Below are 20,003 nucleotides of genomic sequence, written 5' to 3'. Positions count from 1 at the left end.
AATTGAAAAATTGTGAAAATTGCAAAAGTTGCACTTTTAATGCAAAATTGCTAATTTACAAAATTGTAAAAGTTGCTAAAAAATGCAACTTAGTTGAAAAGGAGTTGTAACTATTCAAACAATAGTTATAACCATCGAGATGGATGTATGAAGGATATATACCTCATTTTTGAGGTCACAAAGGGAAGGTTGTAAGGATTGGGAGAAGTTGCAATAAGAGACTTTTTAGTTTTGAAGCAATTTTACTGGTTTCTTGTACTTTGTCTATATTGTATAGATTGGTAGGCATGATGAGATGATTGTTTGAAGAATATTTTTTCCTTAAATTTCTATTTCTTTTGGTTTCATTATTTTGTGTGAAGTTTTGTTGAAGTTATTCTATTTTTTTGTACAAGAGAGCTTGTAGGAAAACAATTTTGTGCACACTTCAAAGATGGGCCCATAGATGTGACTCCCATAGTTGGTTTTTAATGGCCTCTTGGAAAATGATAGTTATAAGGGCCCTCTCAGTGATTCCATGGTTTCAAGATTAGGCAATCATGTGTTTTTCTATTTTTCCTAACTAGCCCTAGGTCAAGTGCCTATGGGATTTGACCTTGTGAGCATGTTGTTTGGAGTATAACAGGAGAAGGAGACCTATTGGAAGGCTAAGTGTTTGGAAGGAAGTTAGAGAAAGGTGAATAGAAATTTTGGAGTTTTGGGTGTGTTTCCATGACCCCACTTTCCCATAGTTTCTTTGTAAACCAATCCTAATTAGGCCAATTAGGACTACGTTGCTTAGTGAAGAAAAGGGAGTGTTGGAGTGGATCCAAGTCCCAATGCTTTGGGATTGGATATAACTTTGAAAAGGGTATATAGAACTCTAATTTTTTTAAAGGTTTTTTTTTGGACTTTTGAAAGTTAGACACTAAAAACCTCTTAAGGAGGCCTAATAGGGCTAATAGGTGAATTTGGGTTTGATACATTGTGGAAGTGTGGAGATAAAACTAGTGATGTATTTTGTGTTATTTGGATTCCCTAAATCCATTTCGTGCCTTGCAACCATTGGAACAAACCATTTTTGTGTTTTCCTCATGTTGGCATAATTGTGGGGATTAGGTCCCAAAGCCATAATTTGGATGAATTTGATCCTTAGACCATGGGTTCTTGAAGAAGTTGGTAGTCTTGTTTTCATTAGCATTTGGAGGATTTAAACTAGTTATGAACTTGTGATAAGGTTGGGGATTTGGTAACTTCTTGATTTGGTTTTAGAGTGGGGAAGCCCATTTACACCTTTCTAGTTGTGCACTTTGCATCAAGTGGACATGAGACATGTCCTCTTGTGACATAATTTTTGTCTTTGCATATTTTGGAACAATACTTATGCCCAACTAAACAACCAAGAGATGTATCAAAATCAATAAATGCCTTGCTGTTTGGTGTTCAGTAAGTTCAAATATAAAGAGCAAATATTACTAATAATTATATTATGAAAATAGAAAAGACATTCATAGTCAAATTTGTAAGAAATTTAATCACCTTCAACATCTCTTTATATTTACCACAATAGGTGAATAGAGAAGCTTCTCTTTATGTATATGTATGTGTATATATGCATACATACACACACATATGTGTGTCTATATATGTATGTATGTATGTATGTATGTATAGAGAAGCTTCTCTTTATATATGTGTATGTGTATATATACATACATACATACATATGTGTGTGTGTCTATGTATGAATGTATGCATATATAGAGAGATCTTTTTTAAGGTGCTTATTACATCTTAGCACAATAGAAAAATTGATCCAGCTACATACATATTCCAACATCCTAATAATAAAAAAATTAAACTCACTCAACCCATGCTAAGTGACTTACCTCAAAATCCCAGACACAAATAAAGGAGACTAGGAAAAATGGGTAGAGTTTGCAAGAAATTTTACAAAAACATATCATGGTAGATATTTTTAGAAGGAAATAAGCCATAACCTAGTTAAAATGGGTCTAGTTGTTGATTAGCTGGGTTGATTACAAATTCGTGTAGAACTGTCATTAGATTTGGTACAATAAAATAAACAATCAATTGTTCCCAGCTAGTAGGATCAAAGATAGTTTTCCAAGGTGATAAAATTGCATATGTAGATGTATGTGTGTGTGTGTGTGTGTGTATACACAGAGAGATCTTGTGGATTATGGAGATCAATGAAGATCTAGGATTTCATTGCCATGCCCTTGTGATCTTTGTATATGTATGTATGTGTGTAAATATATATGTATATGTGTATATATACATACATTCACACACATATGTGTGTATGTATGCATGTATGTATATAAACAAAGAGATCTCTGTATATATACATAAAGAGAATCTTCTCTAATCATCTACTAGAGGAAATAGAAAGAGATACATGTTTAGAAGGAAAAGAAAATAACATTTACATAGGTACCTCTTCTCCCCTTGAAGAAAATCCTAGATCAAGGGACAAAGATCACAAGGACATGACATGAGAATAGAATCATAGAGCAAGAACATGGAGATTATAGGGGCACAACAAAAAAATGCAAAGATCACAAGGGCATGATAATAAAATGCAACAATCATAGTGGCATGACAAAAAAATCCTCGATCTCCACTAATCTCCACCAAGGTGACAACAAAATGTAGAAATTAGAAGGGTACGGAAATGAAAAGTAGCAATCACAAGTGTACAGAAATACAATCTCCACCAACATTCAGATCTCTCCACCCTCATTTAGAGCTCTCCACCCTCTTTAACATGCAACTCTCCACAATTGATCAAAACAAATGGGGAATAATTTATGTCATGTTTTTTTAAAAATAGGTATACCCACATGGGTTTCATAATTGTGATGCAAATTTTGGTATTGTGACAACATCGAGGAAAATTTTTTAAAAACATGAAAATCCACAAATTACCCTACTGCCACAATTTAACCCCAAATGTTGTATTGAACTTAAGTGTTTCTAAGACTTTTAGTTTGGAGATAGAAAAACCTATGGTTGATGTTCCTACCATTGAAAGACAATTATCTAATCTTGTGATTAAGATAAGAGGAAGAAGAAATATATTTTTTAATTAGATGAAGGCTTGCAACAAGTATGATTCATTTGATCCTGGTAGTTGCAGTAGCAAGAGAAGAGCTGATATTTCTAATGATACAATTAGTTGTAGTAATAAGTTTGGACAAACTTCTAGGATGATTGATGAAGAGGAATTGTGGATTAAGAATGTGTATGGGATTTATGTTTTGAATTTCTTCAGATGTTAATAAGTCCTTATGGAACATATTGTTTCTAAAACTTTGGGTGTCTAATGTAGGTGCATTCTTGGGCTATTGACAATCTTGCATCCTTGGGCTATATTACCTTAACCCCTACTTATAGAATACCCTTAGGAGAAGTTATAGTCTCATCTCACTTTGATCAATATTCCTCTTCTCCTCTCTTTAAGAACCTTAGTGATCCTATGGTTTCTCATGATCCCAATCCTTCTATGGAGCATGACTCTTCTCATTCATGTTATTATGAGGATGAGGATTTCAAGGTTCCCCTTGAACAATTTCATAAGATTGGTACTAAGATTGATAAAATGCATGGTTGACTTCTTCAAGAGAATCATAATACTAATACTATGGCTTCTTTTGATGCTCTTAAGAAAGTGATCTATAATGATGGACATGGATCTTTTGCATGGTCATACTCACCTTGTCCACACTCATGTTAAGATTTCAGCTCAAGCCACATTTGAAATAGGAATGGCTTCATGTATCACTAGTGTTGAACCTACCTTATCTCTTTCCAAACCTATCTCTAGAATCCCTTCTTATGTTGCTCCTATTGTGACTACTTATATTCAAACATTTAATCCTCCTATTAGTAGTCTTACTATTTCTTCTTTAGCTATGAGAAGTCCACCTACTTCATTTCCTATCTCACAATATTCATACAATAGTGTTCCTTACACTTATCCTAATACTCTTACTATGGTTCCTAATGTCCCACTTATAGCACCTTTTGTTCTAGCTAATTTTAACACTCTTCCTTGTGTGTCAAATGTGTCATTTCCACCTATTTCCTTTATTGATTCCATTATCATTAGTATTGTTCAAATTATTTCTTCCTTGCAAAAACTTGCTTCCCTTACTCAATCCAAGTTTAATGTGCCTAAATTTGATATGGATAGTCCTACACAAAAATAATGCAAAGCCAGAAAAATGGGCAAAGTTCACAAGAAATTTTAGAAAAAATATCATAGAAGATATTTTAAGAAAGAAACAAGCCATTACCCAATTAAATTGGTCTAGCTACTGATTAGTTGGGTTGATTACAAATTCTTGTAGAACTATCATCAGAGTAGGTACAATAAAATGAACAATAAGTTGTTCCTAGCTAACAAGATCAAATACAATTTTCCAAGGTGATAAAATTGCATAAGAAAATGCATCACTTGCATGCTAGGTATGAAGCACATTCCCCAATTTATAACAAATGGTTGATATAAAGGCTCCATACATTGGCCCAACAATAGAAGCCAAGGATCTAAGCCTGTGAGGATCTGAAGTATCTACTGCTACTGTTAATTTGGGCATCACTATATGGTAAAAAATGTTATGAAGTACTAAATCTACTAGTAACTTCTCCCACATCTCTAGAAAATGTAGCATAGGTTTAGAGTCCCTTGGCTCCCAAGAATTTGTAGAAGTTATTCTCACTACTAGAAGAATAACTTCAGTGAAGAGTTGAGTGTAAGGAGTTGAAGAAGCAAGTTCTGCTTCTATATAAATTCCATAATCATGAGGATCATTCCCTTCCAGAATCCTCTACCACAATGACATTATCTCTAAACCACTCAAAGGATGTTGAAGTGGTTCCCAACCTTGAAATACTCTTATAAGCAATGGAAAAGCAAATGCATATACAATCTATATATTACTATTATTTATGTATATGTATGTATGTATATATGTATATATGTGTGTGTATATACACACACACACACATGTGTGTGTGCCTATGTATGTATATATATAGAGAGATCTTGGCACAATAGAAAAATTGATCTAGCTGCATACATATTCCAGAATCCAAATAATAAAACAATAAAACTCACTCAACTCATGATAAGTGACTTATCTTGAGATCCTGCACAAAAATAATGCAAACAAAGGAAAAAGGGCAAATCTTGCAAGAAATTTTACAAAAACATATCATAGAAGGAAAAATCATTTGTTCCAAGCTAGCAAGATCAAATATAGTTTTCTAAGGTGATAAAATTGCATATGCATATGTATGTATGTATGTATATATACAATGAGCTCTTGTGGATTGTGGAGATTAGTGAAGATCTAGTATTTCATTGTTGTGCCTTTTTGATCTTTGTATATGTATGTATGAATGTATATAGAAATATATACATCTGTATATGTATATATATATTTTATATATTCATACATACACACACATATGTGTGTGTATATGTATATGTGTATGTATATAAACAAAGAGATCTTGGCACAATAGAAAAATAATAAAACTCAGTCAACATGTAGCATGGCCATAGATTTGATGTCAATGCCTATTGGTAAGTAGATTCCTCTTTTTCTCTCTCATTTTTCATATGTTTATTTTATGTGAACTATTATTTCTTAGGGGGCATTTTGTAATATTGGATTTATTTTATGCAAGATGCAATCGGGACATTCTTGGATGTACTTATGCTAGATGTATGGGAATCAATAAAGAATCATGATGAATTGCTCATAATAAATGAAGATGGACTTCTCTTGAGTGTAGCAGGAGGTGACTAGGACATTCCAAGTACTTTAAAGATTGATCCTTTCTTAAAGATTTTAGATGTTAACATGAAATTTAGATGTTGGGGGGCTAGGCAAATAAGCTTCCACCTTCACATGGTTATCCTTGATTAGTAGAGAATATTAAACTATTCTCAAAACCAAGTGAAGCTCAAAACTAACCTATAATTGCATGATAGCTAGGTATGTGAATCTCTTGGTTTCAGGCAATGTAGAAGGATGCCATATTTCAATATGCAATCTCAATTCATATTCATACAACATCAAGTGGAGCTAAGTGGAGCTGAAAAATGAAATAGGTTTGCATTTTTGTTAGAGGTCTTTAATTAGGTATTTTAAGTTATAGACCATCATGAACATTGTAACTTTTGCTCTTATAGGGAAGGGTAATGTCCCCAGCATGTAAGCAAATCAATACTTTCTATGTGTTGGCTTGCTGAGGACATTCTCTTGACCATAGTAGCTAGAGTTCTAATGTTCATGATAGTATATACTTTTAAAAACTTAATAGATCTATTAAATAAATGTAATCATGCTGCATTTTGTCAATTCCACCTATTTTCCATGCATATAGAATGCAACTGCATGTACATTATCGATTCAGAGTGGCAAAATCTTATTTTGGATGTGATAGAAAAATGACATGCACCAAAAGATGGGAAAATGATGTCACTTTTGTAGGTCTAGAACCTTATTTTGTACTTTAAATATTGATCCTTTCCTAAAGATCTTCAATTTTAGGAGGGGGGGGTGGCGCCAAATGAGCTTCCACCTTCATGTGGTTGACTATAATTAGTAGAGAATATTAAACTATTCTTGAAACCATGTGAAGCTCAACATTAACCTATGATTGCATGACAACTAACTATGTGAATGTCTTGGTTTTAGGCAATGTAAAAGGACACCATAGCTCAATATAAAATCTCAATTCATATGCATACGACATTAGGTGGAGCTTAAAAAACCCAACAGGTTTGCATTTTTTCTGGAGGTTTGTATAGACCTATTAAATAAATGTAAAGTTGGTGGATTTTTTTAACTTTGCCTATTGTCCATGCATATAGAACACAGTTGCACGTGCATTCTCTACTCAGAGTGGCATTCACAAGTTTATTGAATCAATGTTATGATGTTAATGATGAATTTATTAATGGAAAAAATGAGCTTCCACCTTTACATGGTTGGCCCTGATTAGTAGATAATATTAAACTATTTTTGAAACCAAGTGAAGCTCAACATTAACTTATGATTGCATGAAAACTAATTGTGCAGATCTCTTGAAATCTCATTTCATATGCATAGGACATTAGGTGGAGCTGAAAAACTCAATAGGTTTGCATAGACCTATTAAATAAATGTACATTTGGTGTATTTTTTAAGCTCTGCCTATTGTCCATGCATATAGAATGTAGCTGCATGTACATTCTCAATTCAAAGTGGTATTGACAAGTTTATCAAATGAATCATATGATGTTAATGAGTAATTTATTAATGGAATGAATGAATGAATTTTAGATTTTAACAGGGAATTTAGATGTTGGGGGGGGGGGTGTGCAAATGAGATTCCACCTTCCCCTGGTTGATCCTGATTAGTAGAAAATATTAAACTATTTTTGAAACCAAGTGAAGTTCAATATTAACCTATGATAGTATGAAAATTAATTATATGAATCTATTGGTTTCAAGTAATCTAGAAGGATGGCACAGTGAATTCAATATGCTACTATAATTCAAATAGCTTTAAATTTTTGGCTTCTTTTACCTATGGTCCCATGATGTTTTGTACATAGAACATCTGCCCACTCAATATACAAGTTGATCAAGTATAACTAATCCTCAATGCTGCAAAAAGAACTGATAATCCTCATTAGACAAGAAACAATTTTTTTTTTTATAAATATTTTGGCTACCCATTGCAATTGTGATGGCTTGTTTTGATGGATAGCCATCTCTCCTATAATGCAACTATCTCATACCCATCACACTTGTGATGGCCTTTTTTGATAGATTGTCATCGTTCCCACAACATGACTATCACAAATCTATCACAATTATGATGGTAGAGTGAAAGCTTATGCCATCATAATTTTGATGATCTACTATCACAATTGGGATGATGTGATGATGAACTCTTGCCCTTTCCCTCTTAGAGTTACGATAATTTAATCTATCACACTTGCAAAAAAATCCTTAACATCACAATTTGTGATAGCAAAAATCTAACATTTGTCTGATAGGAGCCAATTTGTTGTAGTGTCACTTGGGCGACAGGTGGCCACCATAATTCAGGCCCAAATGTAATAATGAAAGTTCAATATCTTTATGTTGGCTAAATTATCTATTGAAATTTATATCTAGTGCTACATGAATGGTTTGAATGTATGGTTTTCTCACATGCTCTAGATTTTTTCTACATGTGAATGGTTATATGTCACTTTAAATTCATACCAAAATAATAGTTTATAAAATTATGCTTCTTTATAACTTCAATACTGAGGTATTATACACACCACATTAAGCTCTTGTATTCCCAAAAAAATTATATTTTTAGATGCTCATGGAAGGTAACTTTAGTTAAAATAATAACTTCATTATCATTATAAACATCATATAATGGTTATAAAACTACTTTCTTTTACTTGGACTGCAAAATGTCATGTTGGGAACCTATCTTATTAGCAATTCAACTCTTCATGGAAAAAAATTCCATAGACAAACTAACATTCCTAAAGATGTGACTATTTCATTCTTTCCAAAGGTTGGGAAGAATACAAGGCATCATCAAATACCAAATCATATGATCCTTTTTATCTATTTATTTTACTTGTATTATTGTTTATCTACTATGTCCATTTGGTTATATATCACACATTACCTCACCTATTCATCTATTGTGAGATATTTTTCATTTTGTACTTGTTGTCCATACATGCACTAGATGAGACTCCAAGGCATCATTATAGTCTTCTACACCCACACCATAGTTGTAGACTTGTGATGTTTTCTTAGAAAATGAGCTCACAAAGTTCAATATATCATCTACTTTCTTTTAATAATGAGAGGCTTCTCCTTTTTATTTCCCAAGATTTATCAATGTCATTGTTTTTTAAGGTGTCTTGATAGATGTTACTAGATGTTACTTGTTCATTTGACATCATTATATAGGAGTTCCTATATATTAATGAATTAAAAAAGGAACATACAACATGTTTTCAAAAACTATTCATTTTGGGTCTACCACTTTGATGATCTAGGTGAGACTAAAAGTACTAGTCTCAATATCTGTTGTTATAGAAAAGTCAGGTATAAATTTATACTGAGAGTTCAAGAGTTGAAAATCAAGAAAACTATATTTTCATTGCACATTGTGAATTCAAATATCTAGAAGAAGGTTGATAAGTCTTGAGAAATAATGCAAGTCACCTAAGTCCTTACTAACAAATTATATCCTTTCACTAAGAAAGTGCTGATTTAGCTTTAAAAAATCTTAAAATGGTTCATTTAGCTTAAAAGTATTGGTTTTTTACTGAGTGCATCATGGGGACACCTAGGTATAGAATGCAAGAAAATATTCAAGATGCTTGGTGAGAAAAACAAGATGTCACCTAGCATTTACCTGACCAACTAGACCTAATAGAGTTGACAAAATGATCCCATAAAGAATGGATTGAAAGATGCCCCATTTATAAACTTTTCATTGGACAAGAATGCAAGTTTTTGTATCAACTAAAACGTGTTCACCAAAACCAAACTACGTGGACCATAAAAATGGAGCTACACATACTTATACGTTGGGAACACCTTACTTGTGCACTTTAAAAAACTTTGATAACTATCATGAGGTCCAAGATATTTCCATTCAAAACTTGTTGTTTCATTTGACTTAGTGCATCTTGGGGACACCTTCTTTGGGGCACCTAGATATAGAATGTACAAAAGAATTCCTGATGCTCGGTGAGTAAAAAAATAGGTCCCCTATTGTTTACCTGGCCAACCAGACTTAAGAAATATAATAGAATGTTCCCATGATGAATGGGTTGAAATATGCTCCATTTAGAAACTTTCCACTATGCAAGAATGCAAGTTTTTATGTCAACCAAAACATGTTTGGAAAAACCAAACCATGTGGACCATCAAAAAATAGAGCTATACTCACTTAGACATTGGAAACATCTTACTTTCACACTTCATATAACTTTGATAACCATCACAAGGTCTAAGATATCACCCTTTGAAAATCATTGTTTGGTTCAACTTGGTGCATCTTGGAGACACCTAGGTTTGAATGCATGAAAGCGTTTTTGATGTTTAGTAAGTTAAAAGAGATTACCCTAAGTGTTTACCTGGCCAACTAGACCTAAAAAAGATTGCAAAATGGTCCCATGATGTATGAATTGAAAGATGCTCCATTTGGAAACTTTTCACTATGCAAGATTGCAAGATTGTGTCAATTTAAATGTGTTCAATAAAACCAAACCATGTGGAACATCAAAAAATAGAGCTACACACACTTAGACCTTGGAAACACCTTACTTTCATACTTTAGAAAAATTTGATAACCGTCATGAGGTCCAAGATATTTCCCTTTAAATTTTTTTATTTGGTTTGACTTAGTGCATCTTGGTGATACTTGGGTATAGAATGTGTGAAAGCATTACCAATACTTGGTGAGAAAAAAAAAGATGTGCCCTTATATTTACCCAACCAACTAGACCTAATGGAGCTAACACAACGGTACCACAATGAATGGATTGAAAAATGTTGTAGTGCATAAAATTGTAACCAAGATTATGCAAACCTCAAACTATGAACAAATGAATAAGAAAATGACAAACAAAGACCATTCCACCTCTACAACTCAACAAAGGCGTCCATAAGAAGCCTTGTTGGTGTATCTTAGATGGAGAGTATGTTTGGTATGCTCTTAGGAATACAACAATGGATGAATCTCTTGGATGTGGGAATGCAAGTGTGAGTGATGGAATACGTACCTAGACTAGATGATATGAGAAATCAAAATGACAGAATGATGATGCAATGATAAGAGATTCTAATGGTACATAATGGATGATAATGACTTCTAATGACTCCTAACTCCCCCCCAGCCCAGTGGAAAGCTTGAGACAAGAAATCTATTTAAAGTAGATGGAGGAAGCATCTAGAATGTGCTTAGAAACCACTAGGAGATAAGGATAAGGATTAACAACTAAGCACAAGAGATAAGGATAAGGCTTGACAACTAAGCACCTTATCTCACATTCTAGATAGATGGATAAGACTGATGAGGTGTCATGTGTGTGTAGAAGGTTCCTATGGTGTAGACAACATGTGCTTAAAAGATATGTGGACCCATGTGATGACAACTCATATGAATGCACATACTTCTAAGCGGTTTGGATAAAGATTAAATTAAATGAAATTTAATTTAATCAAGGTCTAGAAGAATTAATGGGAATATGGACGATTTTAAATAAATAAAATTTATTTTAAAAAAGGAATATGTGGAGAATCATGTGTTAATTTAAATTAGCACATTAGAGCTAGGAGTATTTAAATTAAATTTAAATACTTAGGCAAAAATGAACCTATTTAATTAAAATAATTTAATTAAATAAGTAGAGGAATTTGACTAGTATTAATTAGATTAATATAGTCATTTGGGACGATTTTTGGTGTCTACATTTTGCCCCTCTTTGATGTGATGTCGGCACGACATCATATCAAAGAACATACAAGTTGCCCCAGAGAAGATAGGAGAGGACTGGTGACAACGACAAAGGAGAAGGATGATGGAAAATGACAATCTAAATGCAACTTAACTACATGAATGCAAGAGATTCAATTGTATTCATATGGAGAGCAAACCTTATTTTAATATTGCAAGAGGAGTTATGCACCAAATGCTATAGAAGCATAGATGAAAAGATTCCTTTGTGTGTATTAGACTCTTAACACAATGGATGTAGGTTTCAGAGTCATGAGGGAACAAATGACATATACACACTAGAGAGGTTTGGGCACACCCAAAGTCTTTTTAAGGAGCTTGGTGGAAAGTGTGCTAACCCGTTGCCCCCAGTGAGCAATGCATTAACATAACTTGAAACTTACATAGATGTGCTAAAGAATCATAAAAATATATCATATTGCAAAATAACACGTGTAATCAAGATAAGTCATTCAAATGATACCAGGATATGGAAGATCGAGGCACACTGGGGAAGGCTATCACTGACACACAAAGATAAAATTAACAAAAAGATATTATGACTAAGTAGTCATTCAATTCACCATGCTTGCCATGAACCTGATAAATTTGTTAAATTTGTTAAGCCTGTGTAGGAAGGATCCATTTTGTAAGGCAAAAACTGATTGATTGATTGAATTGAAATGAGATATTTGTGATTGGTTGCTGGCAATGACAGTAAAAGGAATGATGTTCTCAAATCATTGAGTCTAAATGTGAATTTGTGTAAGCTTGTTTGCAATCACTATTTGATGAGGTTGGTTTTATGGATGGAAGCTTAGTGTGGTGAGAATATGGATAATATAAGATAAGATAATGGATGAATTGAATTGGAATGGAATGGAAGGAATCGATTATGAAATATTCTGTTAGAGGAAAATATGTTGAATAGAAGACTAGAAATTTGATCAAGGTAGATGCAAATAGAATGAAGGAATTGATTATGGAAATGATGTGAATGAAGTGATTGGAAGAAGAGAATATGATGAGATTAGAGGATAAATGAATTGATTGAATAGATTGGAAGACTTGGATTGAATTTGATATGAATGAATAGATAGAATGGATAGAAATGAATTGATTGAATGATTGCGGAATAGACATGAATGAATGTGGAAGATTTGGATTGAATTTGATATGAATGAAATGAATAGAAGTGAATGAATGTGGAATAGAATGGATTGAGACCAATGACAAGGGAGAGCCACGGTATTTGTAAATGGATAGGAAGGTTGGGTAGATATATGAATGGAGGAATAATATGGATGACCAACTGATATAATGTCAGATAATGGGGAACCAAGAACCATATTTCAAAGGAGTGACCAACAATGCCCCATTCCAAGGATATGAAAATGGAAGGAAATAATGGTGGGGAAGGATTGACGGATGGTGTGAAAGCTCGCATATGGAGGAAGAGAAGGCATGTGCTCTTCTTAAGCATGTATGAGCATTTTTGTTGTTGTGCCTCTAGTATTGATTATGAGCATGGGTATGAAAGTGGAATGAAGGAAGGCATGAAAAAGGGATAATGATACAAAGGATATGGAGGAGGGATAATTATATGAAGGATATGGATGGAAAAGGGATAATGATATGAAGGATATGAAGGAAATGCGTGGTAAGAAGTGGATGAAATGAAAGGGATAACCAAGATCAAGGGTATATGGAAGAAGGATAGACATGCGTAGGATTATGGATGGAAAAGATATGAATGAACATGAAAAGAGGATGGGAATATGTATGCATATGGATGGAAAATGGATGCATGAACATGAATGTGACAAGGACTATGGAATGCAAGATAGGGATAACATGTCAAGATCAAATATATGGAAGAATGTAGGAAGTATATAGGATAATGTATGGATAATGGAAAAATGAACATGAACATGACAAGGACTATAGGATAGGGATGTCAAGATCAAATATATGTAAGAATTATGGGAATATGTAGGATAGTTAATGTGGAAAGGATATGGAAGGTACTTATGGATGGATGAGAGGAAAGGGAAAGTCAGGATCAAATATGGGAAAAGTATAAAGACATGTGGATAATGCGGAAGGGATATGGAAAGCACTTATGGATAGATAAAAGGAAAGTTTTTGAATGGCAAGTCTAACTCTCCCTCTTCTGGCACCTCTAAGAGGTTTTCACCAGAAGATGCGTCCTTTATTTTTTCTTTTTCACCATCCAAAAGCGCCCTAAAAGCGTTTTCACTAGAGGATGTTTCTTTGATTTTTTTTTTAAAATTTTCTTTTTCACTTTTTGTGACTAAGAGAGTTGACTTGGCTACCAAAGGATAATGAACAGTAAGATGGGAGCATGAAAGGATATGTATGGATGAAGCGCAAGGGAAAATGGAAAGTGTAAGTCAAGATCAAAGATGGGAATGACAATGGATGATAGATGGAATATGGAAGATAGGTAAGGAAGAACAATATGGATGGAACTTGCCCCTAGTGTAGAGTGCAAGTGGAAAAAGGTAAGTTAATGGATAGGTAAGTGAAAGTGGAAGACAATGGATACATAGTAGGAAAATGAAGGGAGGACTCAAGCATCTAGGTATATGGATGTATCCCTTGATATTTATGCTTCTTTAATTTGTTTATTATTATTTTTTCTTTCAAGGAATTGTTGGTATTTTCTCGTAGATGTTGATAGGGTAAGGAAAAGAATGCTAAAGTGAATTGGGGAATAGAAGAAAATGACCTATGAAAAAGTTTGGATTAAGGGAGTTGAGTAGGTAGGAGGAAGACATGGTTGATGGATACTAGGTTGGAAGACTTGTGAAGGAAGTGGAAAGATCTTCATTGGCACACACCTTGAAGGGTGGTGGAAAGGGGTAGATTGTGAAGGATGTGTAGGAGAAAGTTGGAATTTTGGGATATAGGGACCCAAAATGGATGAAGGAGATGATAGAGTTGGGATGGCGGATTTGGGTGTATAAGGACCCAAAATGGATTTGGAAAATGGAGGTTGGGAGAATTTATGAAGGAGGGAGGCCTTTGGATTAGCAGAATTGGATGTCATTTGGAATCTTTCTTTGAGATTCATTGCTACATTAAGTAGCTTTGGTATCCACATAACTTTTGCACTTTTGATTTTTAGCCTTTGTGGCTTTTTGATTGCATTTTGGATCTGATTTTTCTTTTCTTGGACATGTTGCTTAGATGGGACATGTTGATCCTTACGCTTTTGTGGATTTTTGACTTTGTTTTCTTTTTCTTTGGCATCCAATTTGCTTCCATTGGCCATGGTATGGGTGCATGAAGGTAAATAAGATGGAGAACGTATGGAAGGTGAATGTTGGAAGGAATTCAAGGACGTGCGCCTTTGTTGATCTTTACTAGGACTATGAGGGGATAAATTGGAAAATGTGGATAAGGTAGAAGGATGTATATAAGGACCTAATATGGAAGGAAGGGAAGAAGAGTTTGACGATGGAACATAAGGACCTAGAATGGATGGACTATAAGAACCTAGAATGGATGGACTGTAAGGACCTAAAATGGACTTGGAAGATGAAGGAGGAGAAGTTTTAGGTGTGGAAGGAAGAGTTTTGGAATTGGAAAAAGTGGAAGTTGTACCAACATCTTGAGGAATTATTTTTTTAAGGGGATACTTAGTATTCTCAACGCAAGATGCAAGTCTAGGTGTATGGGGTTCATGAGGAGATTGGATAGGTGTGATATGATCATGTGAAGGAGTAGGGTTATGAGGGGGATCATGAGGAATAATAGGAACATGAGATGGAGAGGGATCATGAAATATGGATGAAGGGGTGCATTGATCTTGACTTGGAAGAGGATCATTGAGTGGAACGAGTGGATTGTGAGATGGAATAGGTTCATGAGATGGAATGGAGGGAGTGGAACTATGAGATGGAGTACTTTGATCTTGACATGAAAGAATATCATATAGCTCAAGGAGTGGATCATGAAATGGACTAGAATCATATGAGGACATGGAAGGAATGGAATCATGTGGTGAAAGAAGATCATATAGCATGGTAAGTGGATCATCATATGTGGGCGTGGAGGAAATGGAATCATGAGATGGAGTAATTTGATCTTGACATGGAGGAGTATTAGTGAATGGAGTGGAAGAAACTTTTTCATGAAGGGGAATATCTATGGATGCTAATGCTGGAGATGGAATGGAATCGGTAATGTGCGTGGTAGGTGTAATGTCTTGATCTTGATTAGGAGGGGAATCAGAAGATGGACTAGGAGGGATGGATGAATGTTGAGGGATAGTGGAATGATGGGATGGAGAAGTGCTCAGATCTAGAGGAGAAGAGGAATCAATAACATCATGCTTTGAAGGAAGGTCTTAAGATGGAACTGGAGGTGTGGCTTTGGGTGATTGGCTCACATTATGCTGAATTTTCAATCTAGCCAAAAGTGATGTGAAATACCCATGACGAGGTGGGGATGACATTGTTGGAGGCTTAGGAGATGATGTTTTTGGAGGACTAGAGGATAATGTTATTATAGGATTAGGATTTTGTGGAGGTGGAATTATGGATAAAGGATTTGGATTAGGTTCATAGTAAGGGGGATTACATGGAGGATTAGGATTGGATGAGACATGAGAACTAATACCTTTGAAATATGAGAGATAATTCTTCATTTCCTCCATTTTCTTGGCAAGGGTATTTACATCTGAGGCATTGTGTGGGCCATGACTGGAATTGTATGGAGGGATATGAGAGCTAGAAAATGAAGGATACATAGCAAAGAAAATGACCTTTTCCTGCAGACTTATTTTGTCCAAGAGTGTATTCTTTAGTTCCTCAATTCCTATGGCGAGGTCATTTATGATGGAGGAATTATATTGGCTATGGATGGAATTGTCTACAGATGAAGGATAAGGAGATAGATTTCCCTTGTCAAAGTTAGGAGAATGATGAACATGAGATAGATTAGAATTGAAGTGGCATTGGACAGTGGGCAAGCGGGTGAAGACGCTTGCGGGGAGGGATTGGAAAGGGAGCCACGTGGGAGGAAGTGGCGGACTAAGGTGTAGAAGAGGCGTAGGTGAGGAAGAGCGGCGCTAGTGGCAAGGAGGAATGGAGACTGTGCGGGGAGGTGACAAGGGTTGCGAGGTTGTAGGTGAGTCGCAGGGAAGGGAGCGGAGCGGAAGACATGGAATAGATGGAGCAGGCAGCGGCGCCCGTGGGAGGACGCAGAGTGGGCGGTGGGTGGCCACAGTTACAGAAGGCAGTCGCAAAAGGGGTGCGAGAAGGAGCATAGGCCGCGCGGGGAAACAGTGGACGCAAGGGGGTATTGCAGCAACGGCAGTTACAGTGGCTGCACGTGGCAGAAAAGGGCATGTAAAGAAGGTTGCTGGGAGATGAGGGTTTCAAACTACAATGAAACCTCGGGGCTTGGATAGTGGCATAGGGCAGAAGCGGGCAGGGTTGCCGTGGAGGGAGGCAACAGCGGCGGCTGCGGGTGGTTCGGGTGCCGACGGCGACGAGCGATCGTGAGCAGAAGAAAAAGGCGGGGGCGGCACCAACAGGTCGCGGCCATGGGAGAAAAAGGAGCCACAGGGAGGAATAACAATGATAGAGAAGAAATTCCATGGGGAGGAAGCGTTGGTGGCGGGTTTGAGCTGAAATCTAGCGGTCGGAGGTGGAGCCCGGGGGCGGAGTGGCGTGATCGACAGCGAGGGGCACGGAGGTGAGGCTGCGGTGGCGGCGATGTGCAGGGGAGAGGGAGGACACAAAGAGTGTAGGGTGTGGCTCCAAGATGCGAGTGGAGCTGTTGGTGGAGGCGGTGGTGCCGGGAAGAAGAGGGAGCAGCTGGGGAGGCGGCTCGGGGAAATGAAATTCAAATTTTTTTAAAAAATTTTTTAAAAATTTTTTTATTTTTTTAATAACATAAATGGCATAAAGAAAAATGAAGAAAACCTACCCCAAGCCCCCCCCCTTTTTTTTTTTTGAACGATTTAGCAAAAGGGGATTTTTAAAAAAAAATTTACCCAACAAAGAAGAAGAAAATATAGGGTACTCACCTCATGCGCTCCAAATTTGAACCCGTGAAGTGGGTCCCACCGGGCGTGCCAAAATGTATTGCATAAAATTGTAACCAAGATTATGCAAACCTCAAACTATGAACAAATGAATAAGCAAATGACAAACAAAGACCATTCCACCTCTACAACTCAACAAAGGCATCCATAAGAAGCCTTGTTGGTGTATCTTAGATGGAGAGTATGTTTGGTATGCTCTTAGGAACACAACAATGGATGAATCTCTTGGATGTGTGAATGCAAGTGTGAGTGATGGAATATGTACCTAGATTAGATGATATGAGAAATCAAAATGACAGAATGATGATGCAATGATAAGAGATTCTAATGGTACATAATGGATGATAATGACTTCTAATGACTCCTAACCCCCCCCGCCCCAGTGGAAAGCTTGAGACAAGACATCTATTTAAAGTAGATGGAGGAAGCATCTAGAATGTGCTTAGAAACCACTAGGAGATAAGGATAAGGATTGACAACTAAGCACCTTATCTCACATTCTAGATAGATGGATAAGACTGATGAGGTGGCATGTGTGTGTAGAAGGTTCCTATGGTGTAGACAACATGTTCTTAAAAGATATGTGGACCCATGTGATGACAACTCATATGAATGCACATACTTCTAGGCAGTTTGGATAAAGATTAAATTAAAAGAAATTTAATTTAATCAAGGTCTAGAAGAATTAATGGGAATATGGAAGAGTTTAAATAAATAAAATTTATTTAAAAAAAAGGAATATGTGGAGAATCATGTGTTAATTTAAATTAGCACATTAGAGCTAGGAGTATTTAAATTAAATTTAAATACTTAGGCAAAAATGAACCTATTTAATTAAAATAATTTAATTAAATAAGTAGAGAAATGTGACTAGTATTAATTAGATTAATATAGTCATTTGGGACGATTTTTGGTGTCTACAAATGCTCCATTTAGCAACTTTCTGCTATGCAAGATTATGATATTTTGTATCAAATGAAATGTGTTTGCCAAAACAAGATTGTGTGGGCCATAAACAAATGGAGATAAACACACTTAGATCTTGGGGACACCTTACTTTCATACTTTACATATTTTTGATAACCATCACAAGGTACAAGATATTACCCTTTAAAAATCATTGTTTGGTTCAACTTAGTGAATCTTGGGGACATCTAGGTACAAAATTTGTGAAAGTATCCTCGATGCTTAGTGAGAAAAATGAGATGTATCGTAGCTTTTACCTAGCCAACCAGACCTAGTAGAGCTAATAGAATGGTCCCACAATGAGTGAATTGAAAGATGCTCCCTTTAGAAAAATTTTCATTGCCCAAGTGTTGGGACTCAAAATTGAAGCCTTCATTTTGAGAACCATTCTAAATTTTTAGTCTAATTGGGCCCCTATAAGAGCTTTTCATGCATGTGTACCTGACCATCATTTTGAGGCCTATGAAGTGTTTCATGTTTCTAACACTTTTTATTCAGTATATACATGCATCCCATAATGATAAATTTCCATTTTGAATCATTTTGTGAAGCTTCATTTTGAGTATTATTCAGATCTGCATTTTTGCCTTAGTGTCAAACATTGACAAGAAGCCTAGTTTGCAATTGAATATCTTGCACCTAGTTAAGTTTCATGACTCACCACTTTGGGAGTGTTTAGTATATGAATGAACCTATGTTTCAATTTTTAAATCATTTCAATATGTTTTGACTAGGCTTTGAATCCCTCAAAGTTGGTTGTTTACTATTGTCTTGTCGATTCATTTTGCTTAGAATTCTAGGAAGCCCTGTTTGACTAGTTATAACTTGACCTATTTGACTAAAATAAGAAAATTATTTTATCATCTCATTTTAGGAGTCAGACATGTACTATGTTTTAGATATGAGACTATGATGAATCCATTTGACTAGTTTTTAAATGTGCTTCCAAATGCAATTTTTGAAGTTTTATTGGTGTCTAAAAGTGTAAATTGATTGGTAGCCCTATTTGGGGTTTCATAACTTTGAACCCATGATAGATGAGAGAAAATGGATTGTACCACTATGTTATACTCTAAAACTACTTTAAGTATGCCAATTTTTGAGTCTTGACCAATCCGTCTACATGCTTTTCCAGATCTATTCCATTTGCAAAAATCAATGTTCTGCTAATGTTCTCAATCTTGTAGGTCCAAGTTCCCCACTTCAAACACCTACCAAATGCACCTAGTTATTCATCATGAGCCCAAATCATATATTTATATTCTCCTCATGATAGTGAACTAATGCCCCAATTTTTGTGCCCCCAAGTGTTCGTTTGACCTATTTTTGAAGCCAAAATTGAATGCACTTTATCATTTTCTGACGTGTTTATTTGTAGATAGTTTCACATGACCAACTTTGATGGTCAATATCTTTTGACCCAAGT

General features: G+C 35.4%; 1 pseudogene; it reads left to right on the top strand.

The window, feature by feature from the left end:
- The first annotated feature begins 17,279 nt into the window (after positions 1-17,279).
- The window catches only part of LOC149569566 (AP2-like ethylene-responsive transcription factor At1g16060 pseudogene), a 137,988-nt pseudogene continuing 135,264 nt past the window's right edge, over positions 17,280-20,003 (top strand).

The sequence above is a fragment of the Cupressus sempervirens genome, chromosome 3 (assembly GCF_028749045.1).
Source record: "Cupressus sempervirens isolate cs-2001-9-10 chromosome 3, ASM2874904v1, whole genome shotgun sequence".
In the NCBI taxonomy this organism is placed as follows: domain Eukaryota; kingdom Viridiplantae; phylum Streptophyta; class Pinopsida; order Cupressales; family Cupressaceae; genus Cupressus; species Cupressus sempervirens.
Note: the sequence above shows the minus strand (reverse complement) of the source record. Positions and strands in the feature narration are given on the sequence as shown.